The sequence below is a fragment of the Lycium barbarum genome, chromosome 11 (genome assembly GCF_019175385.1).
Source record: "Lycium barbarum isolate Lr01 chromosome 11, ASM1917538v2, whole genome shotgun sequence".
In the NCBI taxonomy this organism is placed as follows: domain Eukaryota; kingdom Viridiplantae; phylum Streptophyta; class Magnoliopsida; order Solanales; family Solanaceae; genus Lycium; species Lycium barbarum.
The window spans coordinates 92,411,854-92,426,894 of NC_083347.1; the positions used below are offsets into that span (position 1 = coordinate 92,411,854).

The following is a 15,041-nucleotide window of genomic DNA, read 5'->3' on the forward strand; positions in this document are numbered from 1 at the left end:
CTTGATTCTCCTTTACTATATTCTGGATCATAGCACTACCATACGGTACCACATCAGCATTGTTTGAGTGCCAAGCCTGATTATGAGTCGTCAGCTTGTTAAGTATGTTGGTTACTCGTCGATAAGATTTGTTCATGAAACAATCATCAACTGCATTATTACAACTGACTGCGTCACTGGATCTAGCCCTCGGTAGAACTTCTCCATTAATATGTGATCCGAAAAACCATGAGTCGGACTCTTCTGCAAATACTCCTTCAATCTCTCTCAGGCTTCATATAGTTGTTCCCCCGATCGCTGCTTAAATTTATAGATCTTGTCACGAATTTCAGCCTTCTTGCTAAGGGGGTACCATTTTGTGAGAAAAGCAGTCACCATCTCTGCCCATGAAGTAATCGAATTTCGGGGCAGCTTCTCAAACCATGTTCTTGCCTCTCTAGTTAAGGAATATTTGAATAACCTCAACCGAATAGCATCTTGAGGAACGTTGTTCTGGATGTGATTATCACACACATCCACAAAATTCTGCAAATGACGTTGAGGGTCATTTTCGGTAGAGTTCCGAAAGTGTCCCTCAAGCTTCAACAACTGGTATAGAGAGGAGTCAATTTTCACGTTAGCACCTGCAACTCGAGGCTGAACAATAGCAGATACATAGTCCTCCTCCGGAACAAGATCAGCGAAAATATTCTCATCATCTGATTCATTCGCCTGATTGTTCAACCGATTCCCTTGGTTACCAGCACGTTGATTTTGTTGATTCTGATTCATGTTCACCTGGTTTACATAGAGTAGCAAACAAGGTGTGATGGAATAAGCAAATGACTTCAATCAAAGCAAACACTATTTAGTAATTTCAAAACCGTATTCCCCACCAACGGCGCCAAAATTTATTCTTCATTCTTCATTCTTCATTCATCAACACCCCTAACTTAAAGTCTTTGCTTGTCCTTAAGCAAGCCATACAAAACAACGACTCAATCTAACACCTAGACGTCACAGAGTAATAATGTCTACATTGGTTTTGACTCTCAACTACCGGCATACGCGTTCTCTTAAAGGACCATCCCCATTTTCTATTTTCAAAACAATATACATAACTCAAGAATGCTATGAATAACAATGAAGCTTCAATGCATGACACTACATTTTTGAACATATTATGATGCATACAAACGCTACTTTGGGCGGCCACTTTATTTTGCTTAATTCTCATCCTTATGCCCTCACATAGACCAAAGAATGTCCCAACACAAATATATACAACAAGGATGGGACAAAGATGAAAGAGGAGAAAAAAACTCACACTCACAAAGAATTTCATATCTACACATGCAAATGCCATAGGCTTGCTCTTATTTTCTATGTTTTCATCCTAGGCTCGTTCGGTTGTGATCACATTAGGACTTTTTTTGGCTTGTAATGTAGGCTTAAGGACGGGTAGGATACTTTTTGGATATTAGTGACTCACCCTCCTTGAACAATACAATATCTCTTCACCTCTTCTCTTTCCAACCCCTTTATTTTCTTTCAAGTTTTCAACCTCGATGTGGTTTTATTCCTACCTAACTTACAATTCTTTTTGTGTTACAATTTTTTGATTTTTTTTTCTATTCTTTTCTTTTCCTTTTTTTTTTTTATAGATAAGCGACTACCACATCGAATCTCTACTAGTAAACTCCACCACCCCCAAACTTATGATTTTACCATTTACTCCACATTTAATTCACCCCCAACTTAGGCATTTGCCTCATCTTTCTAGTAGCATCAAGGAGAGAACGGGTGCGAAGATGGATTAATTTCACAACGGGTGAGGTTTCATAACTGGCTAGCCAAGAAAAAGGTCAAAAGGCTCAAAAAGGGAAACTAGGGATATTTTCAACTTTTGGTATGACTTATTTAGGCAAAGTGACTATTTATACAAAGAAAGCCTAAGATCATCTCACAACCAAACTAACTTTCGGACTTCAAACAAGACCAACCTGGCAAGTTCTAGATTGTACATGCATACACAGAATCAAACTAACAACTCACACACACATTGGCATAAGGACAATCATTTTTACACTGGTGACCTCCTAAGTAGTCATTTATCACACACAATACCCCAATAATCATAATGTCATATAAAGAATCAATCATGTCAAACAATAACTATTCTAAGTATGCATTAAAAAATTTTGAGGGGTCCAAAATTTCCACAAACCATAACCACATGCTATTAGTTAAAGAGCAACACCAACTAAGTCAAAACTACTCTATTCAACCTAAGCAACAACTTAAACATGCCAGTTTCAACAAAAATAACACCCCTTAGAAAAAGAACTTTGGCAAAGAAAAGTCGAGGGGGTTCCTAAACATATATCTACACTACAACAGTGCCAACACTCCCACCCCCAACAAAAATTAAGCACTGTCTCAGTGCATCACTTATAAGAACGAGGGAAAGAGGTATTACCTTAGCGCCCTAGGTGTTGTGCGAAACTCACGACTGGCCCGCTACATCCGGTGGCTGACTAGTGGACTCTCCTGGTCGGTGCTGCGGCTCGACTAACGACTCAAAAATGGCCTACTGCATTTCCTTTTCCTCTGTCTTCTTTAATCTCTTGTCCAACTCCTCTGGGTCCTCAGATGTCGCATGGACCCTCTTGCCTGTATCGCGCACACGGGGTTCGGCATCCTCCGCCTCCTCCTCAGAATCCATCAGATTCAGCACCTTAAACGTATTAGGCAAAATGGCACGTGGTGCTAGCACTGGTACGGCTACCATACCTTGCGTTTTGAGTGCCTCAAGCTCTTTCTTCAGCTTATCCAACTCACTGCTCAATGAGACAGACTCCCCACCGGGTGTGGTCTGCTCTCGAGTCAATAATTTCGACTCAAAACTATCCAGTCTAGCCTGATACAATTCGTGCTTTTTCTCGAACTCCGCATGGATCTCTGTGGTCGCCTCTGTAACCAAATGCTGCACTATATTTACCACTTTCGGCTTAAATTGTTGCAAGATTTTTCCAACCTGCCTTTCAGCTCTCACTGCCTTGACTGCAATTTGGCTGTAATTAGCATGGCTGAAGTGAAGCAACTTCAGCTCTGGATCGATAGGCTCGGCTGTCTCCCCGGCAGTGGCGCCAAAATTTGATACGCTCAAATTACACCTATTAATGGTATAACGCGGACGTTGTCAAATATAGTAACCCAACAAGGTTGGGGTAGAATCCCACATGGAATATGGTGTGAAAAGGTTACTAAAGTCGTAGGATGCTACATTTAGGTCTAATGTCTTAATTCGATGATTTTGGTAAAAGTTGGGTTTTCTATGACTAATTGCTATCTACTTGCTTTGGTGGAAATTTATGGTAAAAGAAACTAAGGTTATCTCCCCGTTAGATAGAGTGTATGATCATGGGTATTGATCTTGATATACTTCTAATGGATCATTATATGAATGCACTTAATCACTATATGAATCTCTACTATTTCACAATAATTAAAGATTATCTCTTTCTATGATTTTCCCAAATATCATAAAGTAACTATGAAGAACGATTAATCATGCAAAGTAAATTCTTCTTATTCCTAAGTGAATTTATTAAACAAAGTTTAAAGCTTTGAGTCCTTGTTATTTATTCTTACCAACCCTAATTATTTTCCCTAATAGATCAAGGTTTATGGCTTTAATCAATGTTTGCAACCATTAATTATGAATGAAGAATGAAGAATAAATAAACTTTAATAATCCACTATGTGTATATCAATCACAAACTCAATCACAAAACACCCATCATTGGGTTCACAACCCTAGTAAGAGAATTAGCTACTCATTACAAAGAACAAGAAATAAGAAATTGAAGAATTCATAATTGCTTACTTTGGAAGAAAAGAGGAATTGATAATACTTGAATTGATGTTTGAACCTTCAAAAACTAGAGAGTATTTAATGTTCTAAGCCAAAAGTCAAAATATAATAACTGATCACTATTAAAACCCTACAATGACTATTTATAGGTTCTGAAAACGTGAAAGTTGCAGATTTGCACTTTGATCCCCGTCGATACGAAATACGGTCCGTAAAGTGAAATACGGACCGTAAACTAGTTTACGACCAGGCCTTCCGTCCAGTTTTGAACAACTTCAATCTCTTGAAATACGGACCGTAAATTGGTTTACGGTCCGTAAACTGCCTAGTCGTCCTTCAACTCCCAAAATTTCGACTTTCTGCCAGATGCTGGAATGGTTAAATACGCTTTGAAATACGGACCGTAAAGTGGAATACGCTCCGTAAAGTGGAATACGGTCCATAAAAGTTGTTCGTAAATCACCATTTCCTTAGCCTGCCTTTCTGGTTCTTCTTATTCTTTAATATGCCCATAGAATACGGCGTTAAGAATACGGTCCGTAAACTGAGTTTTCGACCACTTCTGCACTTTTAACTGTTTTCATTCCAAATCTATTCCGTTACCTGAAAAACACTAAAAACACATTAAATAGACACCGACTTGCTTAAAAACAAGTAAAACTTCTCGTAAAAAGGCCTTGAATATGCCATAAATTCCCGGCAATAACATACTAAGAATTTCTACAAATCCTTTCGCTAATACACACATTAACTCATTCACTGCAAAGTACTGTGAAATTATCCAAAGGTGTACCACACAAGCCATTTCTGGTAAACCCAACATGTAGGTTATCCGAAATCTCACTTCTCACTTAGCCACTGGTCACAACTTCTTATTACTTACCCATTCTGTAATCTTACTTTATCAAATCATACAACAATCATAAGCTCGTATATTCCATGCTAGACTGCAATACCACCATTCAAATAAATTCAAGTACTCCCAAGGGCGCACCTAATTCTTGCCACTCTCGACTAATACAAACCAATTCTCGAAGCCACTAAATCAATTACCGCAAATCATAAGTCTTCCACACTACCGAACCAACCTTGAAGATAAAATCACCCTACACACTTTACACATTAGAGTTACCTTTCACCGTATCGGAGTCTAAACTAATTACCTTTCTCGAAGCACATACTTGGTTTACAATGACCCACTTTCCTCTACCAAGGTTCCCTTATTCCACCTCGTATTTTGAATTTCAAAATGATCCATATAACTCGAATAGGTTTAAGCCTCATCTCTGACTCACTAAATTAGAACGTCTCCATTGTCGAAGCTAAGCACACCTAACCATTAAAGCGACTATACCATCAACTTCAACTGGATTACAACACCGGTAAATAACAAAACTCACCGAAGCCACACAACAAGCACAAATGCACTCGGCCTCAATCCGATACTCGACATAACTCTTAACAGTTGCTTGGTTACTAGAATATCACTCTCGTTACAGTCACAAACACATTCATATAAGCATGCCAGATACCAATTATTTCCTTCTTAGTGCTCAAGAATTTTCTATCCAAATCCTCTTTATCATGACTCAATTCCATGTACACAACAAGCACCAATACTAATCCCCTTAAGAATTCGGATTCTCCATGCTCCCTCACAATATCGTCATGTTAGTACTTACGCTCAACTCCTCTTATCTACCACACGCAATCACTATACTCGTCGAATCTTGTAATCCCTAGCGAACTCACTCACGTCCTCGCATACCAATAACTAAAACTTAGCCACTGCGAAATCATTGTCTTCCCTAAGTTCAACTGTGCCACGCATACTATCACAACCCATTCGAAGTCGAAACCTTCTTGCCAAGCTAGAACTGAACTAGGCCACGCATCTCAACCGAGATGACACCTCTCATACCATACCACCACATAATGTATGAGATCAAATCCATGAGAACGAGTGTTCGCCGTTTGTGGGAGGATGAAACAAGGACCAATTGGAATCGCCTAGATACCAATTGGACCCGCAGAGATACCAATTTGATCAAAGTAGCTCGAATAGAACGAATGAAAGCAGTTTTTCCTGAGATGCCTCATAGCCTCTCGTAGATGGGTATAGACGTCTCCTTACCATTCCACGAGACTCTACTACACATTGCTCTTGTACCTAGTAGACCGGTAACCTAAGCTCTGATACCAACTTTTCACGACCTAATTCGGGGTCGCGCGGGCACCTACCTTTTCCACCTCGATTGGCGAACCCTCTCATTGAATACATATAAATTAAACAAGGATGTTTCATTTGAACCAATAGATATTTAGAAATAACAGCGGAATATCATAATATTTATGTAATAAACTCAAGTGTTCATATGATTAGAACAAATACATGATTACAGACACAATCAATCTTCTCATGACCTGGTCTAGACTGGTACAAGAGCGGCTAATGACTTCAGATTACCACTACATTCTAAAACTCAACCTCCGTCCCGGAATGAAATGGGAGGAAGCCTTCCCGATAGGCACTGCGTATTGCCACACATGCTCCGATTAATCACCTGAAATAATCTACACCCCAAAAAGGGTGTAACAAGTTCAATATCAGTACAAATCACGTGTACAGAGTAAGTGTCATAGGACGACAATGGTTAGTAACAAATATCAGTAAAAGATTTCACAGAAAATAGGATAACAACCCAATCAAGTCATACGTCTATCTACCACACACTATATATCAATACCTTTAAGCATTAAATTCACTATAATAATTCACCAGTCAAGCTCACAACGATCTCAAAAGTCACATATCATTAAATCGATCGTTTCAATCTAGTAGTCAACTCATCATTAAGACACCCGCTATCCTACATCACATAGAGACCAAAAATATAACTAATCTTACGGACGGTCTGTAGGATACCTCAACAAGTTCGATCAATAAATCCAGATCCAAGTATATGTCATTGCCCAAGTAAAGCATCTATTCCTAAATGTGCCAAGTCTGAATAAATCAATCCGAATCCATTCATTACAAGTAAACACCAAATCATCTCAAACAAGCCATAATGCAATGCAATACCATGCCATGCAAATGAGGTGTACACATGTACTCCGGACGGAAATATCGACGTCTCGGTACCACAACCCAGTGTTACTTGCGAAGTCTATGTGCCACCCATCTCAGATCTTTGCCCAACCGACAGATGAGACCCTGGCTAATTGCTCACAGGGGGATTCTCACCGGCACCACTCTGGGGGGACCCGCGGAGCCCATGGACTAACTATGATTCCAGGATAACATCGGAATCGACCATGCAACAACAGTGCCGGAATAGCTCATCCGACATCGGCCACCTCACAGTCACTCAAGTAAAGAGTTTATCAAATTATCAATTTCGCTCAATCAATGATACCAGATAATCACCGAGTATCAGCCATGCATTATGAATATGACAGAATGCATGCAATGCATATGTTAACGATTCCGGAATTGAACCTCGGACATCGGCCTTCTCACAATCACTCAACTAAAAGATCTTGCCAAAAACTAGTTTCATATAATCAACGATTCCGGAATGGATCTTCGGACATCGGCCTTTTCACAATCACTCAAGTAAAAGAGTTTAGCATATATCAGTTTCACTCAATCAACGATACCGGATCATCACCGGGTATCGGCCATGCATCATAAATATGAGAGAATGCGTGCAGTGCATATGTCAATCATCAACAATCAAGTTCAATATCTCAAGTACCAACAATAGGGTACGCCAACAATGTATCATATCACAATACCAACAACGGTATGCCAACAATATATCAATATCACAAGCACCGGCAACGGGTATGGCAACAACTTATCATATCACAATACCAACAGTGGGTATGCCAACAATATATCAATATCACAATACTAACGGTGGGTATGCCAACAATGTATCTATATCACAATACCAACAGTGGGTATGCCAACAATATATCATATCCCAACACCAACATTGGATATGTCAAATCTATCCTAATCCGGATGACAAAATAGAATTCGATATCTACCAACTACACATGGCATCAAGCCAACACAATAAAACAGACAAACACAACACAACAGGGTGGTTAGTCCAACACACAACAGGTAAACTAATCGATGTACATTTTTGCCACTTCCTTAAATTAGGAATACGAATCTCACCCTACACTCAAAATCCCTCGTCACAACTTATTTTGGACTCAATCACAATCATTGGTACATTATATCCTCCCATTTATCCACTAGATTCACTTTTAATGGCATAAAACAAGTAATCACGTATTATGGGAAATGTTCATCATTAGGCACAAAAAAATAAGTTTCCCCCGCTACTCCTAAGTCACATACAATCCACTGATTTTGAAGGAAGCCACATCATACATCCTACATAATCTACCATCCTAGGATTCCATCACAAATCTCCAATTCCCACACATGCCTTCCCCATTCCTTCTAATACACGAATATGGGAAACTTACTGGAGTCTACCGAAAGGGGAAGCCATAACCTACCTGGCTGCCGAACAGGTGCCACGAACCCACATGTTGCCTTTTCTTTCGAAGCGTCTCTAAATAATCAAACCCTATCACATATGAATTCTATGTAAGAATCCATGAATAATGATACCCATATTGGCTACTTTCTATTCGGGTCAAATACCAACCTTTAATTTAGGAAAAACGAGCTCCAAGGGCAAAATCGAAATTTTATGACGACAATACCAAATTCAATACTAAAAGCTCAAAACCCATTACTTTAATCATAGGAATACTCAATTAATTCTCAAAATTATCATTATTAAGAAAGCCCCCAAATTTGGGTCTAAGAACCCTAACTTTAATCCCACAATTTTACCTTAAAAAATGGAAGAAACATGCTTATATAGTTTATAATCATCAAATTCATGCTTAATGAAGCTAACCCAACCAATAATACAAGATTTTAAAGCCAAGAACTCATTAGGAAGAAAACCCATAAAAACCCTCTTTGATTCTAGGAATTTCTAGCATGGATTCTTACTTCGAAAAGAAAATGGAAGAGATTAGGATTAGGGAACTTACGTCCAAGAGAATTCTGACCACAAACCCCTCAAGTTGCCTCCAAGGTGGTAAGAAAATATAATAGAAGTTATGGGAGGAAATAAGAGTTTTTGGAGGCTTTTAAATCAGAAAACTACCTGTCGGCCGCTATAGCGATCGACCTTACCGCTGCAGTGGTCACCTTTACCGCTGCAGTGGTCATCCTTACCGCTATGGCGGTCACACCAGACACCCAAAAAAAATCTGGTGTCTTCCAAACTTTAAAACGACACTCGGAACAATCCCGGAACCTCCCAAACACAAACCAAATATGCAGATATACATAAAAATGCGCTACGAACGTACTCATGGCCTCAGAATTTCCAGCGGAGGCTTCGTTGACCAAATCAACTCCCGACGGCCTAAATATCAATTTTCCAACCCAAGTCCCAAAATGCAACTGGGTGCATTAGGAACCGAAACAAACCCACCAATCAATCACAAATGGTCATCTGAACATCTCGAAATTGATGTATTTCTGAAAAAAGCCCGTTTACCCAAAAGTCAACTCCCGATCAAACAGTTTTCGCTTAAAGCCAAATTTTGCTAGAGAACATTCTAAAGCCCACAGCGATGCCTAGGAAGTCATGCCAACTATATCCTCCGGTGAAAATAGTTCTAACGAGACTGTGGAAAGAGTTAACGAGGGCAAAAACAAAAAAATCACGGTAACAAAAAAATGGGTCGCTACAGCAACAAACTGAAGATAAAGTAAAAATCATCAAGGATCGTCTAAAAATTGCTTCAGATAGACAAAAGTCTTATGCTGATCTTAAGAGGCGTGAAATTGAGCATCAAGTGGGAGACAAGGTGTTTTTAAAGGTTTCTCCATTGAAGAAGATTATGAGCTTTGGCCAAAAAAGAAAACTTAATCCTCGATTTATTGGACCATACGAAGTACTTGAGAGAGTTGGCCCAGTTGCATATAAAATAGCTCTTCCACTAGAGTTAGATAAGATCCACAATGTCTTCCATGTTTCTATGCTTAGAAGATATCGCTCAGATCCATCTCATATTCTTCGTGTTGAATCCATTGAGGTCAGTCCTGACTTGACATATGAAGAGGAACCTATCCAAGTCTTGGCGCATGAGAAAAATGAGCTTAGAAACAAGAAAATCCCATTCGTAAAAGTCCTTTGGAGAAATCATTCTGGCAAAGAGGCTACCTAGGAGCGAGAAAAGGATATTTGAATTCAATATCCCCATATGTTTCGAGATTAGCATAAGGTAAATTTCGGGATTAAATTTCTTAAGGGGGAGATAGTTGTAACACCCAAAAGTTTTTAAACCAATACTTGAATTTTCGATTGATCATATCTTTATAGTGAGGATATATTTACATTGCACTCCCTACGTGAATTTGACGATATATGAAAATTTCTTTCTTTAGATTGTGTTAATATTTACAAGGGGGTTTCGTGATGTTGTTATGTTCACCACTTATCATCCTCTTGATAATTGTTTTATGAAATACAATAGATATATAAAAGTGGGCAGCCACATTTTTTTAATTTTATTATTTTTCTTTCATCCTTATTCTAGGGAGTATATAATACCTTTTTGGGGCTCTTATCCTCTCCACCACCTCCAATTTCGTTTTCCCCAAGAAAACAAAACCCCAAAACCCCTCTCCACTCATCAAATTCTCTCACTAAATCAATCATCAAGACTTGTTAACAACTCCACACGATTGAGGTATGTTCAGAACCCGTTTTTGAACTGGACAGCTGTTAGTGTTTTCAACATAATTTCTTGTATAAAGTTTAGTTTTAAGTGATCGAAGATGTTCTAGAAAGCTATTTCATATCCCTACAACTTTCTTTTAGGCTCCAAAACTCAATTTTGCTTTTATTTACTCAAAAAGGGGTGATGAAGTATAGGGCAAGTGCTGCCCCGATTTCTGTTTTGCAAACCCTACATCTACTACTGTTAGTATTTTGAGCATATCTTTTTGTACAAAACTGCTATAGGAGTGATTTGAATTTCTTTGAAACCCCAAGACATATATCTGCAACTTTCATTAAAGCCACGAAGTCTATTTTTTCCGTTTATCCCTTTGAAATTGGGCCACAATACAACACAGTAGTACTGTCCAGAATTTCTATTTTGATAGTTTAGGGTGATTTTCACTGATTTCATGTTTAGTTTCGACGTACTGAAACCATTGCACTTAAATAGATATTTGATTACGTGTTTAAGGTATATATGCTCTTGTACAAGCTAAGAGGAATAGTTTGATGAAGTGGACTTTGGTTGGCTATGGCGTAGACGATTTGAACTCCTCGAGTTGTGGTAGAGCTTGTTGTGTGGTAAAACACCAAGGTTTGTGTATAAACTTGAACTTGGAATATCTTCATTTTCTGAAATTTTTGAAGTATCTTGATGTGTTGTTTCCTTTCTCTTCATTTTATATCATTGTATGGTTATTATCTCAAGTATTCCAAAATATTCGCTAAATCGCCCACTTGTACGAATTGCTTGCTCATTTTGCATTCTTGTTGGGACTTTGTCCTCTTGTTGAGGTGACTTTGTCACTGATATCAAAGCATGCCTCTTGATTCGGATCTTGCCCATCATGACTTTGAAGTTACATTTCGTCTTGATGATGGACTTTTGTCCATTTTCAAGTATGAGTGGAAAGCCACTTTCAACATGGCTCTTGATTCTATTGATTATTGGGTGACGACCCTTCTTGATTTGGGGCTTCGGTCCATCTCGATATTGATTGTGCTTGGTGTGATGGCATGACGTACATATTGGGCAAAATCGGTTATTTGAAAAACTCTCTTGAATCGATTTATAAGCTTTCTTGACACTTGAGCCTTCGAATATTGATTTCGACATTTGGAAACTCTTCAAGGTTTTGATATTTGATACTTGATATACTTGTTTACTTGATTTATTATTATCTTAGTGAGCTACCTACGATGGATAAAGGAATTGGAGAATCTAATGGCTCCAAGCCTAAAGTTTATACGCCACTAAGCTTTATGCTTAGTGATAGTTGTTTTCTATCGTAGGTAATGTGCGGGAGGAGATTTGAAGATGGACATTTGGAGTATAATTTTTGGGAGCTTTAGTGAAGATCACCTTTGCATATGCATTTAGGTTTTGTATAGTTTCGGGACTTGTACATGATCCATATGTCACACATATGTATGAAATTTTGGAGGCTTGTTGGACCACTAGTCCATAAGCTTGTAACTTGAACTTGTTAACTTGTTTTGCTGTTATAAGGTGTGCTTTTAACCCAAGTCATGACATGTACTGGGTTTACATTTTTCCTTGTAATTATGTACAAAGGAAGATACTAGTTTTCTGTGATAATCCCATGTTTGAGTTCCGTATTTATTATGAACCGGCTGTGGTGTTGATTGGAAAATATAATTTCAAAACGAAGTTTCTTAAATGTGTTAACTATTTGAGGGGGGCGTTACCATTTTAAATTGACACTCTGATATTGTATTTCATCTAAGAAATTTTTCAGAGTGTATAACGGAAAAAAATGCCGCACTTTCAACCCTTTTTCGCATGGGCCTATTTCCGCTATTAAATATTTTTGTGAATATCTTTTGGCATAAATGTCTTCTAAACGTTGTAAGTGTGAAATTAGCTTTTGTTTCGTAAGTGGTATCCTCCCAAAGGGGATGCTACAGGTTCCACACTTTTCCCTCGTGGTTGATTGGCGAGGCTGTTGTAGAGTCATTCCAGGGCGAACACGATGACGGCCGCTTCCCGGATGTTCTTTCCTTTACTTACTTGTCTTACTCTTATTTTGAGACAGTTGTACTATGAGACTTTATCATCTTTCAGACTTGTAGAATTTAGTTAGTACTCTTGTATGAATTATACCAGATCTATGAGGTTGTATTTAGTATTTCCGCACTTTATCTTATATGGATGATTTGAGACTTATTCTATATTTATTTCTTCTGCCTTTACTAAAATTAGTTATATTGGGACAAGGGTTCGCCTATCGCAGTGGGAATGATAGGTGCCCGCACGTCCTAGTGAAATGTGTCGTGACACTTCATCTATAAATAGCTCATTAAGTCTTCATTCTTACTCATCAAGAAAATAGTATCTTAGTTATATATATCTACCCTATGTGTAACAGGAGCATAAAGTAGACTTAAGAAATTGGTCCCCACTGAATTGCAATTCACAGTTATTTCCATCAAATAGTGTGATAAAGGTGCAGTGGAATGAAGAGAAATTTGTTTGTCTGAAAGTTTAATCACTTCCGCTAAAGACACTTCTACAAATATTATGGATTCGGGTATGTTTTCTTGATTAAAGTAATGTTATATTATGTCTTGTGAAAATCATGAAGTTCCACGATCCTAATGTCATGTTGGGTTTTCAATTAAATTATTTATGTTTCGCAATCTATAATGGTGAAAATCTAAACACAATGTTTCCTTGAACGGACTCATCACATGTTCTAATTTGAATTTTCAAAATTCTTTAATTTTTATTCAAAGAACTTGTTCCTCGACACGTATTTTGCACGTTAATCCTAGTCTTCTAATTTGTACATTCTTAAAATAATATTAATATAATTTAAACTCTGACTAGAGACAGGACTCTCAAGAACGAAAACGAATGAAAAATCTCCACTGAAATCGTCCTCCTCATTGGGTTTGTAGGAAATAAATGCAACACATTCTGCTTGGTTTTGCAGTCCCTTCATTGAACATGGTTCACCAGAATAAAGATGATATAGAACAAAACCATCATAGAGCAGAATGCTTTACCTGGTGAAACACTTTCATAACAAAATTACTAATACGGATTAATAGCTGACGTAAAAGAATCGAACAAAAATAATCGTTTACTGAATAGACAAAAACTTTAGACAACAAATAGGCAGCACAGATGCAAAAACACACTAAAACCTATTTTTTAATATTTAATGTCATGTTATTTATAGCCACAGATATGTCATCACGTGTTTTGTATCGTTTCTCCATTTGTGTGTGTCATCTTTAAGAAAAAACAATGTAAATCTTTCTATGTCGTTCTAACTTAATCGTATGTGTAAGAAATATGTTCCATGTTATTGAGTTGGGTTCAATAAACAAATGGATTAATTAAAGAATATTGATTATAATTTATGGAGTAATTTTTAAGGCAATTAAGTAACTCCCCACTTTGATGGAAAGCGGTTAATTAAGTGGCATTTTACGGTCGGAGGTGTCCATGTACAATAAAGAGGCTGAAAAATGTAACACATGTTAGCATGAATGGTCAATGTGATATGTGTCACCTTGCATGACATGTTTCACACATGGTGGAGACTTGGCATGCATACACGACATGGAAATCTCATGGCCAACATGTGGCGCACATTCATGATGTTAGTTTGCATGGCTGACACATGTTGCACATGCATAAAAGGTGTTAACATTACATTTCTTATATGTTTGACCCATGCACGAGGTGGCTTTTGTCTGAAAGTTTAATCACTTCCCCTAAAGACACTTCTAGAAAACGTTATGGATTCAGGTATGTTTTCTTGATTAAAGTAACGTTATATTATGACTTGTGAAAATCATTAAGTTCCATGATCCTAATGTCATGTTGGGTTTTAATTAAATTTTTTGTGTTTCGCAATCTATAATGGTGAAAATCCAAACACAATGTTTCCTTGAATGGACTCATCACATGTTCTAATTTCAATTTTCGAAATTCTTTCATTTTTATTTAAAGAACGTGTTCCTCGACACATGTTTTGCACGTTATTCCTAATCTAGTAATTTGTACTTTCTTAAAATAATATTAATATAACTTAAAATCTGACTAGAGACGGGATTCTCAAGAATGAAAATGGATGACAAATCCCCACTGAAGTCGTCCTCCTCATTGGGTTTGTAGGAAATAAATGTATCATATTCTGCTTGGTTTTGCAGTCCCCTCATTGAACATGGTTCACCCTTTGCCAGAATAACGATGATATAGAATAGAACCATCATAGAGCAGAATGCTTCACCCTGGTGAAACACTATCATGAAAAAATTACTAAAATTGATTTATAGCTGACGTAAAAGAATCGAACAAAAATAATCATTTA

General features: G+C 37.7%; 1 non-coding gene across 1 annotated transcript; it reads left to right on the forward strand.

Moving 5' to 3' along the window:
- The first annotated feature begins 223 nt into the window (after positions 1 to 223).
- On the forward strand, positions 224 to 329 carry LOC132620663 (small nucleolar RNA R71). The gene has a single exon (XR_009575100.1). It is a non-coding gene; the product is annotated as a small nucleolar RNA R71 (small nucleolar RNA).
- Positions 330 to 15,041: the final 14,712 nt, after the last annotated feature.